The following is a 24,907-nucleotide window of genomic DNA, read 5'->3' as shown; positions in this document are numbered from 1 at the left end:
AAAATTTGTATGCAACCACAAAAGTCCCAGGGGCTTCCCTGGTGGCTCAGATAGTAAAGAGTCTGCCGAAATGCAGGAGACCTGAGTTCGATCCCTGGGTTGGGAAGATCCCCTGAGTTCGATCCCTGGGTTGGGAAGATCTCTTGAAGAAAGAAATGGCAACAGAATGGCAACAAAAGACCCTGAATAGCCAAAAATATATAATATGCATATATTCATACCCATATAAATATAATATATAATATATATTATATATCACATATACACATCATATATATGACATAATTATATATGACATAATTATATTATATAATTATATGTCATATATGTAATATAATGTATATTACACACACACACACACAATGGACTAGAACTGAGCCATAAAAAAGAATGAGATTTTTGCCATTTGCAACATGGATGGACCTGGATGGAAAGTATTATGCTAAAAAAAATAATACCAATTAGACAAATGCTATATGGTATCACCTATATGTGGGATCTGAAAATAAAACAAATGTGAATGCAACAAAAAAGAAACAGACTCACATATAGAGAGTGAACTAGTTGTTACCAGTTACAACTGGTAGAGGGAAGTGGTGTAGCAAAAAGTTACAGGTAGGGGATGAGGAGGTACAAATTACTATATATAAGATAAATAAACTACAAAGATATACACCACAGGGAATATAGGCAATATTTTATTTTTTTAAATTTTTTAATTTAATTTTTTTTTCCATTTATTTTTATTAGTTGGAGGCTAATTACTTTACATCATTACAGTAGTTTTTGTCATACATTGAAATGAATTAGCCATGGATTTACATGTATTCCCCATCTCGGTCCCCCCTCCACCTCCCTCTCCACTCGATCCCTCTGGGTCTTCCCAGTGCACCAGGCCCGAGCACTTGTCTCATGCACCCAACCTGGGCTGGTGATCTGTTTCACCCTAGATAATATACATGTTTCAATGCTGTTCTCTTGAAACATCCCACCCTCGCCTTGTCCCAGAGTCCACAAGTCTGTTCTATACATCTGAGTCTCTTTTTCTGTTTTGCATATAGGGTTATCGTTACCATCTTTCTAAATTCCATATATATGTGTTAGTATACTGTAATGGTCTTTATCTTTCTGGCTTACTTCGCTCTGTATAATGGGCTCCAGTTTCATCCATCTCATTAGAACTGATTCAAATGAATTCTTTTTAACGGCTGAGTAATATTCCATGGTGTATATGTACCACAGCTTCCTCATCCATTCGTCTGCTGATGGGCATCTGGGTTGCTTCCATGTCCTGGCTATTATAAACAGTGCTGCGATGAACATTGGGGTGCACGTGTCTCTTTCAGATCTGGTTTCCTTGGTGTGTATGCCCAGAAGTGGGATTGCTGGGTCATATGGCAGTTCTATTTCCAGCTTTTTAAGAAATCTCCACACTGTTTTCCATAGTGGCTGTACTAATTTGCATTCCCACCAACAGTGTAAGTAATATTTTATATAATTATAATGGAACATATATAATTCGTGAATTATTATACTGTGCATATGAAGCTTACATAATAATGTACATCAACTATACCTCAATAAAAATAAAAAAAAAAAGTATCTAGTACCCACTAGCGATGACAAGTCTTCTCAAATTTTACTTTCCCCTTCTCTGCCCTCTCATGTGTTCCTGATGTTCAGAAACAATCATTCTCACTTCTCCATCTCTCCAAGTGCATCAGTTGGGGCTTATTTCTCCCTAGACTTTGGCGGCGGAGAATGGAGCTGATCATTTATTTGTTTATTCAGTACGAGTTGAACACTGACCGTGAGTTCTAGGTGCAGCAGGAGCAAACAGAACATACTAAGATCTAACCCTCTTGGAGCTTCTGTTCCAGTAGGAAGGGCCAACAGTTAACAATACATGCAATGATTAACTTGTTAACAGAAACCTACTAGTCATAGAAGATGATAAATGGATAAAATAAAAGAAAGAAAATGTGAGCGATAAGGAGAAGAATGCATGTCTATTAAGTCTCAAGGAGAGAGTTAAAATGCTTCACTTTACTCATTGGGTCAGTTTTTTAAAAAATAATTAGTGTCTCAAAATCAAAACATTATTTACTTCTGACTCATCTAAAATGGTGACAAGTAATAAGCTCAAAATTACTGCAAATATCCTTAATATAATTTTTTTTCTAATGGTCTGAGTAGAGAGAGGCATATCAATTTTCTATTGGAAATTTCCCACCCCCACAGAGACCGACTTCTTTATTTTACTCATTGCTGTGAAGCTAGATAATCACAAATAGAACTTGAAGAAAATTTGTATATGCATCAAAGGAAATAATGTGGGTGTCAATGTGCTTCAAGAAAAACCTATAAATAACTAACTATAAAATGAAAATGCTTATTTCAATTTATATGAGTATCTCCATATATATGTATCTCTTAAAAATTCACTCATAGTATTTTTGGTAGATGTATTATTGTCCTATGTCTATCATAAAAAATTACCACGAATTGAGTGCGTTAAAACAGCAAAATTCATTCTCTCACGATTCAGGAGGCTGTACATCCAAAATCAAGGTGTTTGTGGTGGCCCACTCCCTCTAAGGGCTCCAGGGAAGAATCCTTCCTTGCCTCTTCTAACTTCTCATGACTTGGTATTCCTTGGCTTCCTTGGCTTGAGACCACATCCCTTCAGTCTCTGCCTCTGTGTTCCTCTGTCTTCTCTTCTGTGTGTTGCTCATAAGAACTCTTCACATTGTATATAAGCCCTACGCAGAAGGTCCAGGAATATTTTCTCATCTCAAAATCCTTAATTTAACCACATGTAAAAAGACCCTACTTCTGAAATAGCTAACATGAATAAATTCTGGGGTTAGCACCTGAACATATCTTTACTAAACTCAGTACAGGGGGCTTGATTTTCACTTTGGTACTCACATTTTTATTTCAATTGTCTTATAGCTTAAACCATTTACCATAGTTCCTAATTATAGCCCATCAATGTATGCAATGAAAATATTGTAGAAAGTAAAATACAGAGTAAAAATGCAATTTTGTAAACTACACATGCACTGCCTGAAGATACTGACTGAACGTTAATAATATACTTGGGGGGGGGGCAATATTTAATTTTGATGAGAACAGAAATATAGCTTCTGTAATAGGCTTGATTTTCTTCCCTCCGGCCATGAACTTTATTAGTTACTTAGACAACCCTGTGCTTCTGCATAAAATAAAATGTTACAGAAAATACCAATTGGAAGTAAAATGTCAGAGTGATACCTTTCATACCACAAAGGATAGGAACAAAAAGAAAAGGACTGGAAAAATTTGAAGCATTGATATAAGAAAAGAGAAATGAAGAAAGAAAGAATTTTAATAAAATAGAAACATTTATGCAAAACAGCAGAAATAAAATGGAAACACATCATTTAAGTTACAAGGCACAAGTGAAACAGGCATTTGAAAACTGATGAATACATAGGTTGTTATCTCAGATTTTCTGGTATATTCTGCTTCTCTCCTGAAATTCATACATCTAACCAAACTGCCTCAGGGAACGCTGGGGTTGGAAAATTCTTTTGCCTCTTTGGACATTACAAACCTATTCATACCTCAGGAACAGTGATCTAGTAGGTACCAATGGCAAGTCAAAATGGCCATTAGTGAGAATACAGGAGACCCTCTGACAACATTTACTTTACCGCTGTTGCATTGCTCTGAGCCCATCATTTCCTTCACTCTTAAAACTTGCCTTTCAGTGCTGCGCTGAGGCCTGTTTTCCTCTCTAAGGAAGCAGTAATGCATTTGATTGAGCCTCCCTTTCTCTGAGAGTGACCAGTGTAGATTTATTTGTTTCCTCTCTTCTTTCCCCTGTGTAAGGTTGCAAAACTTTTCCGCTTCAACTACAAAACTGCACTGGGATCCTTTGGTTCTCTGTGTTCTGGAACTATAAAGAAATATTTTACCTCAATTCAATAACAAATTAAAGACAGAAGAGCAAAAGCAAATTTGCTGATTTAAAAGTCATCATTTCTCCTTGTTCTTTTTTACATCTTTCAAAAGAGAAGGAAAGTTCTCTGGCAGAAATTAGGTGATCCCAAGGGGATGGTGGGCATGTTTAATGAAACCAGCACTATTTGATCAACTGCTTTTGCATAATTGAGAGGAAAAGATTTGCTGTCACTCCAACTTTTATGATGGCTCAAAAATACCTTCATAAAAATCAACCTTTTAAAATTATATAGCCAAAGCCCTAGCATCCTACTTCATTGTCTTTATTCAATAAAGATTTTAAAGAGGAATGAAATTATCATTATTCAGTTTTCATTCTCATCTGAAATCGTCTGCTGGTGGTAAAATCGGTCAATGTGACATGGATGAGTTCTAATGAAAATTGACATAAACTCACTGTGAGGCCACTAAATCAGAGGTAACCAATCAACTACGTTCTGCACCTTGAGCTTGATTTTCCTACTTATATGTTCCGTATGATTGTCAGTTTTATATTCATCAGTGAGTGCTGGGTTGGACTTGGTGGTAGTATGGGAATATAAAATGTACAGTACTCTCAGTGGCTAATGAAAGCTAGTGCAACTTGATATTATGTTGCTGGGAGAAATATTTTTCTGGCAGTTTGGAAGAAATCATGTAAGAAGATGCTATGACCTTTGGAGGAAAAACCCAATCCAAATTTAAGAGGTGTTATTTTGGGCTTGAAGTTCTTTGCTGATCTACTTTAAATATTTAGCTATCTTGTTATGTAATATGAGTATTACAGTTTTAATCTCTGCTGTGATTTAGAAAGGAATAAAGAAGTAGTGATCTGTTTACAGTACATATTAACTGAATGCATTCATTTGCATAATACCTCTTTAGGGATGAACTACATTATACAGAGATTTCTATATGTAGAACTGCAGGAATATTTTAGGCTTCAGTGACACTGAGGTCTTAACTTAAAGTCTATTAGATTAGCACAACAGCATTTGCTGATTAAAAATTCCCATTACTGATGAGATGACTTCTGAGAAGCACTTTTCACCTTATGGTGCCAGAAACAGGGTAGAATACATTTTCTTGTTTGAAAGTGAATTTCATATAGAAAGGCATGCAGTTGCTTTTAAAGATATGAAAGGAATCGCTCTTTGATGCTGGAGGAATTTAAATGATCTGGAGAAAAAAATCTACCACACAACCCCATACCTTAAAAATATTTAAATTCCAAATTTCTAATAAAAATTCTAAGGGCAGCAATGTGAAAATATTGATTCCATGGAGGTTTCAATTTTGACACATTCATTAAAAAATGAAGTCTTGATACTTGTTCTTGATTGCGAACTACTCATCTTTCTTTTAATTGGTTAGTTATTTGTGGTAGATTAAATCTTGGTTTCTCAGTGTTTCCTTTCCTTCCTTGTGAGAAACACCCTTCTCCACAATCAGGCTTGATCATGTGGTTTCTATTACTCTTCTTTAAGAGGAGATTTTTATTTTCCACACATTGACAGCAACCTTATCCTGTAACTTGGTTTAGCCAATGAGATGTGAGTAAGCAGAGAAAAATGTTTAAGATCCACTAGTGGTCTGTCATCTCTTTTAGCATGCTATGGAAATAACAGTATCTATCCTATATGTTCCTTCAACCCGGATATAAAACAGATTTCCACTTGATATACAATGTAAAATACAGTAACCTTTGTTTATTTACATGAGAGACCTTTGTTGTGGAAACCACTGGCATTGTGTGTGTGTGTGTGTGTGTGTGTGTGTGTCTTGTGTTGCTGTTGTAGTCATTGATGTTACTGTAATGATAAACTAGGGGAAGTTAAATGGCACAAGCATTTTAGAATTCAAAATAATTATTGCAGCTATTGGGGAGTAGGAAGATAAAGTTTAATCACAAAAAAATAGAAGAACAATGCTGCAATATCAATGCCTGTTTCTTTTGTTCTTTGAAGGTTATATAATATTTCACATATAAAAGGGCCGATTGCATCAATTTTTACCTCTTACATGGATTAAACCAAATCATTCCACAATTTAGATTTTCATGTACATCACGTGAAGAAGATGAATGCCTCGATTGTCACTCCTTCTCCCTCCTCCCCTTCCTCCTTCTGCTGCTTCTCCTCGTTCCTTCTTTAACAAACCCTTTAAAAGCACTTCTAGCAATCAAACTTTTACATGCTCTTACCCTATGAAAATAATATAATTGGATTGCTTTTTCTCCTCTTCTATGTCTATCATGGAAGTTCTTTGCTCCCACTTTTCTCAACTCACTAAAGCCAAATGTTTTGGAATAGGAAGACAGGATATTGTCTGGCAGGTGAATGGAAGTACCAGAGAGAGTAATTCCTTGGGCTCTAGAATTCTAGTGTGAAAATGTACCCAGGAAGGCACAAGCTGTCTATGTTTTGGGCTTCTTGTATAGATGCCCTGAATAAGTAGAGAACTCCATTAGTTTGGAAGGTGTATGAATAGAAATAAACATTCACCTTGATTTTCATTTTATTTTTTTTATTGTGCAGCCTTAAAGATATTTTGTTGAAGTCTTCTTAGGACTTCCCTGGTGGGCCAGATGGCAAAGCATCTGTCTAGAATGTGGGTTCGTTCTCTGGGTCGGGAAGATTCCCTGGAGAAGGAAATGGCAACCCATTCCAGTACTCTTGCCTAGAAAATCCCATGGACAGAGGAACCTGGTGTCCACAGGGTCGCAAGGAGTCAGACACGACTGAGCGACTTCACTCACTTAAGTCTATGTGAAGTCTTCACTCACTTCACTCACTTAAGAGTAGTCTATGAATGAGGCAAACGTTTTAATAAAATAAAGCTAAAATTACTGTTCAACTGATGCAGTTAAATATAAATGTCATCATCTGGAGTAAGAATTTCGTTGAACCCAAGTTCACATCCCTGACAAACAATGAAGCCAAACAAACCAAAATGAAATTTGGAGCAGCATGCGTGCTAAGTCATCTCAGTTGTGTCTGACTCTTTATGACCCTGTGGACTGTCAGCCCACCAGGCTCCTCTTTCCATGGGAGACTCCAGGCAAGAACACCAGAGTGGGTGGAGAAGGGTGTATTGTGAGGGCCAAGCAAGGAGAACAAGGCAGCTCATGCTCAAAAGGCTGGAACTCCCTTATGGGTTTCTGGGAAGCATTTTTAAAGGCCACATGAAAACTGAGGAAACCAGATCTGAGAGAGACACGTGCACCCCAATTTTCATCGCAGCACTGTTTATAATAGCCAGGACATGGAAGCAACCCAGATGCCCATCAGCAGACGAATGGATAAGGAAGCTGTGGTACATATACACCATGGAATATTACTCAGCTGTTAAAAAGAATTCATTTGAATCAGTTCTAATGAGATGGATGAAACTGGAGCCCATTATACAGAGCGAAGTAAGCCAGAAAGATAAAGACCATTACAGTATACTAACACATATATATGGACTTTAGAAAGATGGTAACGATAACCCTATATGCAAAACAGAAAAAGAGACTCAGATGTAGAGACTCAGATGTACAGAACAGGCTTGTGGACTCTGTGGGAGAAGGCGAGGGTGGGATGTTTTGAGAGAACAGCATGTATATTATCTATAGTGAAACAGATCACCAGCCCAGGTTGGATGCATGAGACAAGTGCTCGGGCCTGGTGCACTGGGAAGACCCAGAGGGATCGGGTAGAGAGGGAGGTGGGAGGGGGGACCGGGATGGGGAATACATGTAAATCCATGGCTGATTCATATCAATGTGTGACAAAACCCACTGCAATGTTGTAAAGTAATTAGCCTCCAACTAATAAAAATAAATGAAAAAAAAAAATAAAAAAAAAAAGGCCACATGAGTGAGGGGAGTTGTAGGGTGTGCTCAGCTCCTGCACAATTCTTTAATTGGTTGACGGTATGGTAGCAAGGGTTAGCATTATTGACCCTCAGGCTCCAGTCAGTTTGTGGGCTACTGTGCTCATGATCAGGTAATTCAAGAAGATGCTTCAGATACTGTTATATATATATATATACTTCAGAGAGGAACTGAAGATTCTGTGGCTGCCATTTGGCTGATTAACTGTTTAAATTGTTACCAGTTCTCTTGGCCTAGCTGATACTTTTGTCACTACAGGTTCACATCTTTTCAATTGTTGGTTCTTGAGTCAGACTTTCATGACTCAGGGGAAGCCTGGGAAGACTACAGTTTTTCCACAAACAAGAGGCAGGAAGAGGACTCGGAGGGAGGGATCTGTCCTGGGAAGACTCCATGGGGTCTTGCTTGATTACAAAATAAAAAAAAAAATTCTTGGTAGAAAATTGAAACAATGATTATGAGAGTGAAAATAAAGCGAAAATCATAAGAAGTTGTAACCAGCTATTGTTTGTATTATATTTCTAGTATGAATATAAGATTGTTTTCTTACATCTATCACTAACCTCAAAAAAGTACATGTGAAATTCTCTATTTGGCTAGTCACATTTTTATTTTTTGCTTTTTTAAAAAATATTGTTTCATTTATTTTTTTAATAGAAAGTATGAAATATGAGTTTAGATGGCAACTTTCCATCTAAAATTTACTGGGATACATGTAAATCCATGGCTAATTCATTTCAATGTATAACAAAAACTACTGTAATGATCTAAAGTAATTAGCCTCCAACTAATAAAAAATAAATAAAATAAAATAAAATTTACTGGGAACAAAAAATATATCTCATAAATAATAGTGCTTCCCGTATCTATTACTTTCAATACAACCACTGCATGGCTAGGATTAATCTCTTAATCTAGCTCATTACCATCCATTAGTCAATTAGTCGCATTGGATTAAAACAGGTATTTAAAATATCACATAGGATGGTGACATTAGTGTTCAGAGCAAGCATTTGTATTTGTCAAATGATGGAATCACCTCCCAACTTTTAATTATTTACCACACACACACACACACACACACACTCACAATGTATTTGGTAATGGTTTTGACTCTTATTTATAGGATGTTCTATATTAAAGACCTGTTCATTGCATCTAAATTATGTTGCTCCAAAGTGAAATAAAAATGAAGAAATTCTGAGGAAGAATTAGAATCAGTTACATTAGACAGAATGAGAAATGAGAATTGAAAGGGAATCTAAAATCAAAGAAAGCAAGAAAGAAATGAAAAGATCATGCAAAAAGAAAGAAAAGGAGGTAATTTTAGCCTTAAATGCCTTCCTTGGTCAGGAATTTAGACTTTTCTAGCAATATGATTTATAAACAAATGGCCAAAATCTTAATAGGTAGGTACTTCTGAGAACATAAAGAAAACAGAGAAATTAAAATTAAAAATATGTGAATATGGAGACAATTGAGAAAATGAAAGAAAACTGAGAAACTTTTCCTCTTTCTCCCTCATATAGATCTCCTCTTTCAAGGCATGCTCCTTGGAAAGGGATATGAAACCCTAGAATGAGTCTCTGTATCTGAAAGATTCAAAGCATGCTTTCCATTGTTACAGAATTCAAGGTGTGTCAGAAAGAGAAAAGTGTACTCATTTTGTGCCTTACATAAGACAAAATTTCAGAAGACAGCATTCAGAGATATTCCTGATAAATTAAGTAAATTGAGCATACTCAACTGTGCTTTCATTTTCTGGTGTTTTTTTTTTTTTTTTCTGCGTAGAAATTAAAGTCCATTTTTCCTTATCCATTTTCAGAAATAAAACATTGCAGTTCTTTCCTTTCTGCTTCTGATTGTAATCTGCTGCCCCACCTACAAGTATGGGGTGTGAAAATGAGAAGTGAGGAGTATGTTGAAAAACACTAGTGACAGGACAAGGGGTGAAAGTTTTGACTGACCTGGAATAAGCAGTGATCAGTCAAAACAGGATGGGGTGCAAGTGAGTTAGTTGACCTGTATGAGTCAACCTGTATCAGTAGAAAATCAATTCTGAAATTTTCTGAAATTTTCAGACCACTGAGTTGGAACCTGGTTTACTGAAAGGCTGAGAGAGATTTATGAGTATGGTTACAATGTCATGTTCTTATATAATTTACCTTACCATTTTCTTACAATTCTTGAGTAAAAACATCTTTGTGTTTTTTTTCTCATCAGCCAGTTTTCTCCATTGAAACAAAATAATAATGGGTACAAAGTAGTAGAAAGTTTCTGTCATTTATGTGTTAATATGATTTTACACCTTGACTGGATTAGATTTACCTGATGGCCCATTCACAGGATCTCAGACTAGAAAAACTGCTATAAGAGGAGGAGTGGGCAACTTCCCTGAGAAAAATCCAAAGACTATTATATAACTGTACTCCTGAGGTCAAAGTGTCTCTTCTCTTGGGAAGCAATACAAGGTCATGGTTAAAAGTATGATCTATGGAACTAAAATGCCCGTTGATTCTGCCAGTCTGCATTGATCTTGGCAAGATTGGTGAATAGTGTGAACCTCAGTTTCCTCATCAGTAAAAAATGGGAAATGCTCTATTATTTGCTCCATAAGGTTTTAGAGAGAATTAACTAAATAAATGGGTTTCCCTGGTGGCTCAGAGGTAAAAAGTCTCCCTGCCAATACAGGAGATGCGGGTTCAGTCCTTGGGTCAGGATGATCCCTTGGAAAAGGAAATGGCAATCCACTCCAGTATTCTTGCCTGGGAAATCCCATGGACAGAGGAGCCTGGCAGACTGTAGTCCACGGGGTCGCAAAAGAGTCAGACATGACTTAGTGACTAAGCAACTATGTTAATAGTTATAGAAGTGTCTGGTACATACTATACAAGTGAATCAGCATTGTATTAGTGGTAACAGAGGTCTAGGACCTATTTCCCCTGCTTTCTCCCAAAGTCTCTCCATTCTGGCTTTATTCTCCACTTTTAGTTGTGATGAAAATATTCTCACCTGTGGACTCTGGATCCCCTACTCCTATCACCAAGTATCCTTAGCCCTAGCTGTTCTAGCAGTTAGAAGAAGGGAAGAGAACAGAATATGTTATATTTAAATATTTTTTAGAAGAGGGCACTCAATAGATAGATGAATCTTGGGAGACATTTCAGTTCTGGGACATGTGGGACAAAGCAGGAAAAATACAGGTGAATGTGGGTATTGTTGGAGTACATCTGTGTGAGTGAGGACGTCTATCACAATGAAGTAAAATTGCACATAGAATGAGGAAAGTTATCAGAGCACTGTTCATTTTAGAAAGTGTAAAAATGAAAAAAAGAATAGAAACTTACCTAGCTTTTTGGAAAATGATTTTTGTAGGCTTATTATTTCTATTTTGACTACATTATGACTCCAAGGTTCATGTCATGCTATTTTTAATGCTGTGTTGTTCAGTCATGTCCTACTCTTTGCAACCCCATGGACTGCAGCATGCTAGGCTTTCCAGTCCTTCACTACCTCCTGGAGTTGACTCAAACTCATGTCCATTTAGTCGATGATGCCATCCAACCATCTCATCTTCTGTCACCACCTTCTCCTCCTGCCATCAACCTTTCCCAGCATAAGTGTCTTTCCCAATGAGTTGGCTCTTCACATCAAGTGGCCAAAGTTTTGGAGTTTCAGCTTAAGCATCAGTCCCTCCAATGAATATTCAGGGTTGATTTCCTTTAGGATTGACTGGCTGTCCAAGGGACTATCAAGAATCTTCTCCAGCACCACAGTTCAAAAATATCAATTCTTTGGCACTCAGCCTTCTTTATGGTCCAACTCGCACATCCATACATGACTACTGGAAAAACCATAGCTTTGACTATATGCACCTTTGTCAGCAAAGTGGTCTCCACTTTTTAATATTCTGTCTGGGTTTTTCATAACTTTTCATCCAAAGAGCAAATGTCTTTTAATTTCATGCCTACAGTCACTGTGTGCAATGATTTTGGAGCCCACAAAAATAAACTCTGTGACCGTTTCCATTGTTTCCCCATCTATTTGCCATGAAGTAATGGGACTGGATGCTGTGATCTTTGCTTTTTGAATGCTGAGCTTTAAACCAGCTTTTTCATTCTCCTTTTTCACTTTCAAGAGGCTCTTTAGTTACTCTTCACTTTCTGCCACTAGGTTGGTGTCATCTGCATATCTGAAGTTATTGATATTTCTTCTGACAATCTTGATTCCTTAATATATATTATAAGTAGATTAATAAGACACAGGCTTTCACAAATGTTTGATTTTCTATTCATAGCACATTTCATCAAATGAGACTGTTTACTGTGTTCATCTTTTTTTCACCAGAGTGTTGCCAGTTTACATCCAAAAAGCACATAACACCCAGAGTGACTTGCCTTGTTACTTCCTATAGCAACTGGTTTCCTATTTTGCCAGGGAATATAATCAAATTCATATGATACTGGAATATATTTCAAGAAAGCTATTTTTAAATAGGGGATTCATAGGACTTAGTAAAATTTTCTCCCTTTCTAATATGCCACTCCTTGATTTCCTTACAAGGCTACATTACTTTTTTTTTTTTTTTTCTTTTTTTGGTTTCTTTTTCCTCCTTGCCCTTAATGTTTATAGTATTTTAGATGGCCTAAAACTTCCTATTCTATTAAATACACTTTCTATGTTTTACCTAATTCAGCAATGCTCTGAGTATGTTAATGAAATAGACCAATGTTTTCTGGAGAATCATTCCAAGATATTTGAAATGTAACAAAAAGACTTTGAATCATTTCTATGACAAACAGATCGTTAAAAATCCATAGTAACAGAGACTCAAATATTTAAGTCCTGACCCCTCAGGGAATTCACTCGTTGTGGAAAATCTTGAAAATAGCTTTCCTATTATTGTTAAAAATGGGTTTTAAAAAAATCAATTCATGATGAGTTCTCCAGTTAAGTCAGTTTATTTTAAAATCTTTAGTCTGTGATTAATAGAATTTTATTTTATTTTAAATTTCAAGGACCACCTAATCTGTATCAATAACTAAAAATATTTGAGGTAAAAACAAAATGAGAATTTTATTACAAAAAAGAAGGGAAATGTAATGGAGAGGGAATAGTATGGGAGAGTTTGGTGGAATAGTAGAGGAAAGTCCCAAGATGTTCTCAGAAGCTTCATGCTCTTAAGCTAACTATTACTTGGAAATTAATTCAGCTTTATGGGAGAGTTTATGAATGGTAATTTGAAAGAATGTATGACACATAGCTTCTAATTGATCTGTAAAGACGTATATCTGCTATCCCTTAATTCTCTCTTAACCGCTAAGCAGCTTGAAGAGAGAATTAATCATTAGAGGTAATGCTACAAGAAAAGTAATAGAGAGAAGAAACTTTCTCTGTCAGCTGTTCTAAAGTCCTGGGCATGGCAGTGATTCATGAGAATCCACATATGATTTAGAAAGACTTACGCCTAAAGTTTGGGGATGCACCAAACTCAGCAGCAGTTATTAATATTTTAAAATATGCCCAGTTACATCTGGGCACATGCCTCTTTCTATTATGTAGAAGCATATACATGTTGATATCACCACTGAATATTTTTCAACTTGAATAGATTATATTGTGCTTGGGAAAGCAATCCAAATAACTTCCCTAAACATGGCTGATTCCACATAGGCAAACTTATTTACAAAATGTCCTGATTTTACATGTGCACTCCAGTAAAGAAAGGTGTATTAAAAATGTATATCAATGATGACAATGAAAAATAGAAATATTATCCATGCAAATAAATAAAGAAACATAGATGTTTTTAAACATAATTCTTCCTCTATCCAGGTCCCAACATCCCCTTCCTTTTTAATTGTCAGCAAGTAAAATGCATGATTTGAGGCAATTAGATAAGGAACTTCCCACATACACTGGTTGCAAAATATATTTTTGAGAATCACTGAAACGGGTCCAATTCCCTAACACTAATCATCTAAGAAATTGTGAAATAACCATTTTTTTTATAAATATGAATCTGTAAGAGATTGGACATGCATTGAATGTGTGTAGTCTGCATATTCATCAGTAGGTGGTAGGTGGATTAATGAATGAATATATAGAATATTTTAACTTTATGTGATAGAAAATTAGCACCATTGAAAATGTTTAAGTAAAAGAAAATACAAGTGCTTATGGGATGCTGGAGTCAACAGCATGTTCAGAAGTGTTCTACAGAGGCATAGACACATCCATAGCATAAAATGAATCAAATGGGAGAGAAGAAAGTGAAATAGTGCTCCAGAGTATTTGGATCAGGGTAATTGGAAAGGAGAAAGACTTTTAGGAGGAATATAGAAAATTGCTAAAGATACACATTTAGAAATCATCTCCATAGAAGTAATATCAGAAGCAATAGGAGGTAATCAGATCTTCATTTATGATAAAATTAACTGCCATTTATTAAACCTTTATTATGTTCCACTTTGCTTAGTGCTTTTATTTTATTTTATTAATTCTCACAACTCTTTGAAGCTGGTACTTTCACTCACAAGCCTCCCCCATTTATAGAAGTAGAAGTGGTGCTCTGGAAACCAAATAGTGGTAGACTGGAGATTTGAATATGTCTATTTGGCCGAAGACTTAAATTCTTAAATCTTTTTGTGCTTCTGTTTGCTTCTCTGTCAAGACAGATAGTTTAGCAAGATAAGGGAACAAGTTAAAACAATGGTGCATCTTCGAGTTTAGGTGGGATGCAGGAGTTTAGATGTGGTGGGAAAGAGGCAATTTAAAGTGAAAGACTTAGTCAAATGTATGAAAAGAAATCACATGTTTTATCTGTCATTTCATAGAAGGAAAGAGAGAAGCTATTTAATGGAGAGCAAGGCATATAATCATAGAAGGGCCTCGAGATATATATGAAGTGAGAGAAAAGTTCATAGATGTGGACATGCAGGCTTTTTTTGGGGGGGGGAGAGAGGGGATATCAAAAAATTTCAAAATACATTAATATGGTTATTATGAAAGCAGTCATTTCCAATTGCCCTTATATGTTATCACAGGGTCATTGGAAACCTGTTAAAGTTTTATCAGTTTTGAGGAAGGTTTTAAAGTAAAAAAATGTAAATTTTAAGCTTTCCAATAGAACAAACCAGACAGAGATGGAGTACAACAAATTATGGACAATATGACATTGAAATTTTGACTGTGACATTTAAAAGTAGAAAAACCGTAATAAGCATTTTCCAACTTGAATAGGTTTTTTTGTTATTTTCAAGTGAGAAACTAAAGATACTAAATAATTTATCCAAAAAGATGGCTAATTTACACAGCAACCTTGTTTATAAAGTGGTTGTTACTGAAATATGTGCTCCAATAAAAACAATAGATATACACATACAAATTTTAAAACTACGATAAATCGCTAAGTTTTACTGATGTTCTAAATATTGATTGCATGATAAAAAGCTGGTTTTTCCAATAGTCATGTATGGATGTGAAAGTTGAACCATAAAGAAGGCTGAGCACCAAAGAATTGATGCTTTTGAATTGTGATGCTTGAGAAGACTCTTAAGAGTCCCTTGGGCTGCAAGGAGATCAAACCAGTCAATCCCAAAGGAAATCAACTCTAAATATTCATTGGAAGGACAAGTGCTGAAGCTCCAATACTTTGGCCACTGATGCAAAGAGCCAACTTGTCAGAAAAGATCATGATGTTGGGAAAGATGGAGGCAAAGAAGGGGTCTACAGAGAATGAGATGGTTAGATAGCATAACCAACTCTATGGGCTCGAATTTGAGTAAACTCTGGGTGATAGTGGACAGATGACCCTGGTGTGCTGCAGTCCATGATGGGGCAAAGAGTCGGACATGACTCTATGACTGAACAACATCAAAAGCTGAGGCTGTGGTGAAATTATGACTGATTTGTATAATCAGTTGCATTCCTACGTTATCTTCCAAACTGGTGTTTAGAGTTTGAACTGACAACTAAAAAAATATCACTCACCATCTGGTTTTTTTTTTTTTTTTTTGTGCTTGGTAAATATTTTAATAAATATTAATGGATAAAGTGTCACAAAAACATGTTTATGGTGAGAAATTCTTTTTTTAAATGCCCATAGTAAGAACTAATTTAAAGAAGGTTAACTAGTATTTGATGTTTTTTTTTTTTTTTTTTAATTTTTATTAGTTGGAGGCTAATTACTTTACATCATTACAGTAGTTTTTGTTATACATTGATATGAATTAGCCATGGATTTACATGTATTCCCCATCCCAGTCCCCCCTCCCACCTCCCTCTCCACCCGATCCCTCTGGGTCTTCCCAGTGCACCAGGCCCGAGCACTTGTCTCATGTACCCAACCTGAGCTGGTTATCCGTTTCACCCTAGATAATACACATGTTTCAATGCTGTTCTCCTGAAACATCCCACCCTCGCCTTCTCCCAGAGTCCACAAGTCTGTTCCATACATCTGAGTCTCTTTTTCTGTTTTGCATATAGGGTTATCGTTACCATCTTTCTAAAGTCCATATATATGTGTTAGTATACTGTAATGGTCTTTATCTTTCTGGCTTACTTCGCTCTGTATAATGGGCTCCAGTTTCATCCATCTCATTAGAAGTGATTCAAATGAATTCTTTTTAATGGCTGAGTAATATTCCATGGTGTATATGTACCACAGCTTCCTCATCCATTCGTCTGCTGATGGGCATCTGGGTTGCTTCCATGTCCTGGCTATTATAAACAGTGCTGCGATGAACATTGGGGTGCATGTGGCTCTTTCAGATCTGGTTTCCTTGGTGTGTATGCCCAGAAGTGGGATTGCTGGGTCATATGGCAGTTCTATTTCCAGCTTTTTAAGAAATCTCCACACTGTTTTCCATAGTGGCTGTACTAATTTGCATTCCCACCAACAGTGTAAGAGGGTTCCCTTTTCTCCACACCCTCTCCAGCATTTATTGCTTGTAGACTTTTGGATAGCAGCCATCCTGACTGGCGTGTAATGGTACCTCATTGTGGTTTTGATTTGCATTTCTCTGATAATGAGTGATGTTGAGCATCTTTTCATGTGTTTGTTAGCCATCTGTATGTCTTCCTTGGAGAAATGTCTGTTGAGTTCTTTGGCCCATTTTTTGATTGGGTCATTTATTTTTCTGGAGTTGAGCTGGAGGAGTTGCTTGTATATTTTTGAGATTAATCCTTTGCATCTGGTTTTATAAGGATTTGTTCATGAGCCACAGCAATTGCTGACCTTTAACACACCTTGAAAGGAGTTCAAGATGGAGATGAGGAATGAGGCACTCTGTGCTTGGGGAAAATTGGCAGAACAGGCCTTCAGATAGGTATTTTCAGGAGATAGTTCTATTAATCTGGAATCTTGCATCTTACTATAATTAAAATGCAAAGAGTCGAGTCACTGGAAAAGACTCTGGTGCTTGGAAAGATTGAGGGCAAGAGGAGAAGGGGGCAACAGAGGATGAGATGATTGGATGGCATCAAGGACTCAATGGACATGAGTTTGAGCAAACTCCAGGAGATAGTGAAGGACAGGGAAGCCTGGCGTGCTGTAGTCCATGGGGTTGCAAAGGGTCGGACTTGACTGAGCGACTGAACAACAACAAATACTTAGAAAAACACTAAAACTATTAGCTAAAATAGTCATTCCTTGTGACCAGTGGCAACCTTCTGTGAAGACATGTGCTTAGTTGCAAATATCTCCTTACCAAAAGCACTTATATGCTGACCTTCTCCTTAACTCTTCTGAGCAATCCTCAGGGCATTCTGATCTGAGAGGTGACCGTCTAGGCTATAGTCTTTAGGAAGTTTCCCAGTAAAACTGAACTCATAGCTTTTGCTATGTGTGTTTTTATTTGCACAGAACCCAAACAACAGATGGATTTTAGCAATGATAGCAATCATGAGTCTTAGAGAAGACCTGGGCTTAATGCTGTGCTTTTTTCTTTACTAGCTAGTGACTATAGGCAGCCACTTATATTTTCCATTTCCTTGTTGCTTTATCTATAAAATGGGAATGATATTTGCTGTATGGGAATGGAGTTGTATGGTAATATTTGTAAAAAAAATGCAATATAAACTGGGAAGTATTTTAAAAAGCCAACCTTTTGTTATTGTTTATGCAAACAATTTCTTTCTGCTTTTTGTGGTTGTTGTCTGTGTAATCAAACCGTGGTCTTAGAGTAAATATTTGGAAAAACAAGACTGACTATGGGAAAGTCCCATTCCAGGCTTTACTTTTAGTTTGCTTATGTAGTAGCTAAAATCTCCACCAAAGGAAAAATAGGTCAGTTGGAGTATATAGATTTTTATTAAAGCAATAATGCATTATAGGAAAAAAACTTTAGGGCTATGGGATCATTTTTCATTCTCAAGCAAGTTTTAATTTAAAGGTTTTTGTGTTATTTTTTGATTATTTTCTGAATCAACTACTCAAACAAATAAAATCGACATATTACCCAAAGTCATAAATAAAGAACATCACTTATTGTGAATTTTCTTCTAAATTAAGTGTGAATTGTATAAATTAAAAACAAAAAAACAGAAAACATTCCAATCAATGTTTTTCTTATGTTGGAAAAATTAAAAAGTCCTTGCTAGCATTTTATGATTTCCTTCTGGCTCCTTTACACTTGTGTTGCTATTAATGTTGCTGTTGACTATTTCTCCCCTGAAAAATGTAGAATCAAGATGGGAAATTTTATTATTTGACTTTCTATAACACCCTACTAAAGACAGTACACTTAATCATTGTATTTTGCGAGATTAGATAAGACTTCATCCTTGCTTTCTCTTTTCCTCCAGCAATTTAATATTGTGGTTGGCTTGCATATTGATAATAAAAAAGTGACTTATGAAAATGCACTACAGACAAGACACCTTAGCAACCGAGTCTGGTGACTAGATACAGTAATTTTCCATAAGATGTCAACATCATATGATTGTTCTAATGACTGCTCCTGCTTTTCTTTGAAAGATCTTTTAACAGGCAGTTATGTTTGATAGTCCCTGCAAAGTAGTGCCTGGAGCAGAAGAAGGGTGACTCAGTGTTAATGTGTCTGCAGCCTTAATGATGATGGGTCAAAAATATATCCTTTCTATACTTATATCTTCACTTATCTCTCTGCATGTGTTGCTATTTGGTTATGTGGCTTTTTAAGATAAAGTATTCCTCTTAATTAATTTGGTTTCCTATCTGTTAAGGAACTGCACTGAACTCTGAAGAAGTGATTCTTCCTAAATGAGAATTATATAGCAAATAGCAGAGTTTCCCTGAGTCATTATTGTTGATTAGATAAAGTTTGTCTTCAATATATTCAGTGCACCATATAAGATTCCTAGCTTCATGGACTTCTTCCTCAGAAATTACATTTTTTTTTATGCAGGCAGGTATAAAAAAAATTATTTCAGTCTTCAAACTATTATTGTACACCTGTATCTCTACTAGGCTTGACTAGGATACTAGGGGTAATTGGAAACAACACTGGGGAAACATGTAAAGATCCACAGGACAATCAGATAAGGGGATTCCCTGATAGTTGGGAAATGCATGAATCTATTAGGACCTAGAAAGGACAGAATGAAATCATTTTTGGAGTAAATTTATACTGTATCTTCAGGAGTGTTTTCACACTAAACTCTAGTGTTATAATCAAAGCCCTTGCTAAATAACAATAAAAATTAACAGGTATGTCTAATACATTTTAGAGCTTATTAAAAAAATAGCAGACAAATCGATAAGGAAGTTGTGGTATATACACACAATGGAATATTACTCAGCTATAAAAAAGAGCACATTTGAGTCAGTTCTAATGAGGTGGATGAAACTGGAGCCTATCATACAGAGTGAAATAAGCCACAAAGAGAAACACCAACATAGTATATTATTGCCTATATATGGAATGTAGAAAGATGGTAATGACAACCCTATATGCAAGACAGCAAAAGAGACACAGATGTAAAAAACAGACTTTTGGTCTATGTGGGAGAAGGCGAGGGTGGGACAATATGAAAGAATAGCATTGAAACATGTGTATTACCATATGTAAAAGAGATGACCAGTGTAAGTTTGATGCATGAAGCAGGGTACTCAAACCTAGTGCTCTGGGACAACCCAGAGGGATGGGGTGGGGAGAGAGGTGGAAAGGGAGTTCAGAATGGTGGGACACATGTACATCCATGGCTGATTCATGTCGATGTGTGGCAAAAACCATCACAATATTGTAAAGTCATTAGTCTCCAATTAAAATAAATACATTAATTAACGATAAAAAACCCAACAACCAAGTTTCCATTCTGCTGTGCCATGTGGCAATCATTTAGAACAGAGGGAAGTAGGTGTGAAATGTGCTGTGTGTTCTAAGCACTAGGTTCAGACAAAGGATACAGGTTCTGATCTTCTTTCAGGCATGGTTCTGAGGTTTAAACCTGACGGGTAGATTTGACCAAAGATAGAAACAGGTTGGAAAATTCTAGAAATGGTCTATAAAAATGTTTCCAGTTTTGGAGCAGAGGATGAAACGCAGCAGTTAAAAATATACAGAAAAAGTGAAAGCGTGGGAAAGACTAGCTAGATGATTTCTCATATTAATCCTGATTCTAAGCCATCAGTTTTGATTGTTTGGCAAAGCTTGGGTGACTGTAATATTTATAAACGAAACTAGAACACTCACCCAGGGTCAAAGGGGACACTATTAGTAATTGCAACAGGACAAGAGTAATAAACTGGAAATGACCCTGGGGAAACTGGGACAGAAGTTCACTCTAAATAAGTGCGATTCTAGGACCAGGCCCAACGTCAAGCCATTTGACATTGGCTTTTCTATGTCTCTTTGTTACTCTCCTTTCTGCCTCCCCTCGGTGATAATAGAGACCATTTTTAAGTGACGCACACCTCTCACACCCTGGGGAGGGAGGAAACAATGATCTAGGACTCTGGCAGCTGGCTTGGTATTCTCTTTCACACTTGAGGGGACACTGGCCTCTGCGTTACTGCTCTTGTCCTCAAGCACAGAATTCTCAACGTTTTCCACAGTAAAGCCAGTAACAGCAATTCATATTTTTGTATTTAACTAAATTGAAGTACAATTTTACTTACAATTGAATGCTATCATTTTGATTTCACAGTTCTGTGAGTTTTGACAAGTACATACATCCGTGTATACACATGTCACTGCAAAGAAGATATAGAAATTTCCACCATCTCAAAAACTTCACTCATCTTCTTTGTACTCTTCTGTTTTCTAAAAGTACACATTAGCTTGTTTGATTAGATTTTCATATAAATGTCCTCCTTTGAATTGGCTTCTTTTGTTCAGTGTGATTTTGGATATACCCATGATGTTGCCTGTATTACTAGTTCAGTCCATATTATTGCTTAGTATCATTCAGTTGTATGGCTATACTACAATATGTTTATTGATTCACTAGCTTTGAGCCATTTAGTATGCTTCTAGTTTGGGGTTATGATTATGAATAAAGCTATATACTATTAAGACTCATATGCAAGTCTTCATGTGGATATGTATTTTAATTTGTCTTGGTTTAATAGTGTGAAATAGAATCTGGGGGCTGTATGATGTAAGAAACTGCCAAAATGTATCCAAAGTGGTTGTACAATTTTACCTTCCCACCATCAAGTATAAATGTTGCTGTTACTCCACAACCTCATCAGCACTTCCTATCATCAGACTTTTTAATTTTAGTCATCCTTGGAGCTGTGTAGTAGTATCTTCTTATGTTTTAATTAACACTTTTCTGATGCTCTTGATGGTGGATATCTTTACATATACTGAATATTTTCTTTTGTAAAATCTGTTTAAAACCTATGGTCATTTTCTAAAACGTTTATTACAAAATTTTTTAAACATATAGAAAGTTTCTAAAAAGTTACAGATAAAATTTTCAGTACTGTTGTACCAGTTTACATTTCCAGCAATGCATGAGAGCTTTTCCATATCCTTGCCAACACTGAAGTTGTTGGTCTCTTTATTTTTATTCACTCTGAGGTATGTGGTATCTCATTATCATTTTAATTTGCTTTTCCCTGATGACGTTGTGCACTTCTGCATACAGTTATTGAGCATTTGTACATCATTTTTGATAAAATGTCACTTCAAATCTCTCTCCCATTAAAAATCGGTTGCTTATGTTTATTATTATTTTATAGTTCTTTATCCTAACAGTTCTTGCCTAATGTTTTTTCTCAATCCATGACTGTCTGTTTCTTCCTCAAGATGTCTCTTTGTGGAACAGACTTCACTGACTTTTTCATGTGCAGTAGAAAACTTGAGATTTCAGCCAAACTATCTTCTCATAAATACTACTGGTAATTCTGGTGATATAAGTTAATTTGTCATATCTAATGATGATAAAGAAATTATGTTTAATGTGATCTTTAATTCCAATTAGTGGATCAATTACTGAAGGAAAGGACAAACATTGGAAGATATAAATTTTGAATTATTTTATAACCACGTTATTGCGTCATTCAGAGTGATCCATTATAGCTTAATAAAAAGAGTAAAGAATATTAATGATTAGTGAACCTGAGCTTTCTGATCCAATGAAATAAGGTTGGATTTATACTCCATTAAAACCCTTGGACAGGGCATGCAGGGCGCTTATTCTTTTTCTTTAAAGAAATATAAGTAAACATCTATATAGATTCATGTTTTCTACTCTGTCTTTTATATTGCCATGTATGAATTGATCCACCTGAATCTTCCTTTTATCAGATAAGTAGATATCAGAGAAGTGGATATGTATGCTGTTATATAGATATATGCATGTGTGAGTGCATGCTAAGTCACTACAGTCATGTCCTACTCTTTGCAACCCCATGGACTATAACCCACCAGGCTCCTCTGTCCATGGGATTCTCCAGACCAGAATACTGGAGTGGGTTGCTGGGTCCTCCTCTAGGGGATCTTCCTGGCCCAGGGATCTAACCAGTGTCTCTTACATCTAACCTGCATTGGCAGGCGAGTTCTTTACTACTAGCACCACCTTGGAAATCCATAAAGATACATAGTATATGTAAAATGATATTATATAAGTATCTATCTGTCTGTCTGTCTACCTACCATCCTTGACTGTGCTCTGGAGTAATCACTGGACTTTGTCAAAAGGACATAGGCAGTCCAGGAGTCTGGTTCTGCCCTAAGGAGTTCTTTAGTTAAGGTGATAATTCCAAAGTTTCCAGGCCTACAGTTTTTTAGGAGAAAGAATAGCTCAGGGAACACGTTATAGGGGCACTGAATAAGACCAAACTTTCCAACCCAAATGTCCAGATGACTCTAGTGATTTATTTTCCTTGGTGCAGCCAAGCATCATGACCCATGGAAAACCTTTATCTGAATGTTCTTGAGTATGTTGCTGAAATCTAGATTCCCTTGCCACATTCAGACCCTCAGTAAGAATCTCCGAGTAGAGAAGCTAGTATCTATATTTTCCAGCAAGCAATACTGATAATTTTACAGTCTGCTAGATATAAAATTTTGATCACTTTTTAATCCTAGCCAAACAGCATTATGAAGAGGTTAGATTAGAGGTTTACTTGGCATGAGGTATCTTGGCTAAGGTTAAGATTTTCCAGTTGCTAGAAAGATGGAGGTGTTGGTGGGATAAAGGAAGCTCATTTAAGGGGACAAAAATCATTAGCTGATCAATAAGCTTAATCATTTTTGTCTCTGAAGGAACCGAGGATAGTTCAGGGATAGCCTTTATCTTTCTTAGGATGCCGGTGGATCACTGGCTGCTCCTGAAGGAAGGACATTTCTCTGTAGTCAGAAATAAGAGAGATATAAGCACATTTGCCCCTTAATTTTGTATCAGTTGGGTTTATTCATATTCACAAAACAGAAAATATTCTGTATATGTAAATCTCAGATAATATAAGACAAATGATTTTTAAAAATAGCTAAGAAACTAGGCAGGAGAATAGCACAAATATGATATTCACAATAATAGAAGGATACTATGAATCCTAAATTAGAAGAACAAAGGAGGGAGATGATATTACAGAGCCTAAGGGCTTGGGGTCACTCAGAAGAAGTGGAAATAGTGGTGGTGGGTTTTCCCAGTAGAAGCCACAGCCACTGAAAAACAGACACAACCAAAGACACTTCCATAGACAGAGAAGTGCTACCTTACAGTTTCCAGACAGAGTCATGATTGGACAATCTACAACTTCAATGGATCAGTCCCTTAGTAGCACAGAGCAGAGGAAGGATGAAATGAATCTGAGGGCAAAGAAGCCCAGGAATAATGCAGTCTGCATTTCACCTGGTCTAGAGAATCTGGATGCATTATCCAGGACTTGTTTTATATTTGATCATCATTCTCTTCATTTAGAATTTCTATTTCTTTTTGTAAATGGAACCATGTGAAATTGCTGATATTCAATCACTCTTGATTACAAAAACACATTTTCATATGGTTAAGTGTAACATCTTTCCCTATTATACATGATACACACACTAATAAGGGATCATAGGGAGGATATAAAAGAAGATAGTCATTATTTACACATACAGTCCTCTGATAAGCTGTTAGAAATTTGGTGGCTGAAATGTGCCTTATTTAATTTCTTATCTTCAGTGCCATGCACTGAATCTGGTACAAAATTGGAACTTAATAAATGCTTGTTGGATGAAAGAAGAAATAAAAAATAGTTTTGCATTACAACCTAAATTATCAAAGTAGATAACATTACATATGCAAAAATCCAGCATTCAATAAAAATTATTTCAAAATCATATATTTTTCATGTTAAGACTCAGAAATTTAGAGCTATGCTTTTGCTAAAATAGATGGACTTTAAGTGTAGATTTGAACTATGTACTCAAGGAAGCTTTGAAGTTATGTAGGTATTAAGACTGAAAAAAGGCTTCCCTCATAGCTCAGTTGGTAAAGAATCTGTCTGCAGTGCAGGAGACCCTGGTTTGATTCCTGAGTGGGAAAGACCCTCTGGAGAAGGGATAGGCTACCTACTCCAATATTCTTGGGCTTCTCTTGTGGCTCAGCTGGTAAACAAACGGA

Source organism: Odocoileus virginianus, chromosome 14 (genome assembly GCF_023699985.2).
Source record: "Odocoileus virginianus isolate 20LAN1187 ecotype Illinois chromosome 14, Ovbor_1.2, whole genome shotgun sequence".
Classification (NCBI taxonomy): domain Eukaryota; kingdom Metazoa; phylum Chordata; class Mammalia; order Artiodactyla; family Cervidae; genus Odocoileus; species Odocoileus virginianus.
Note: the sequence above shows the minus strand (reverse complement) of the source record.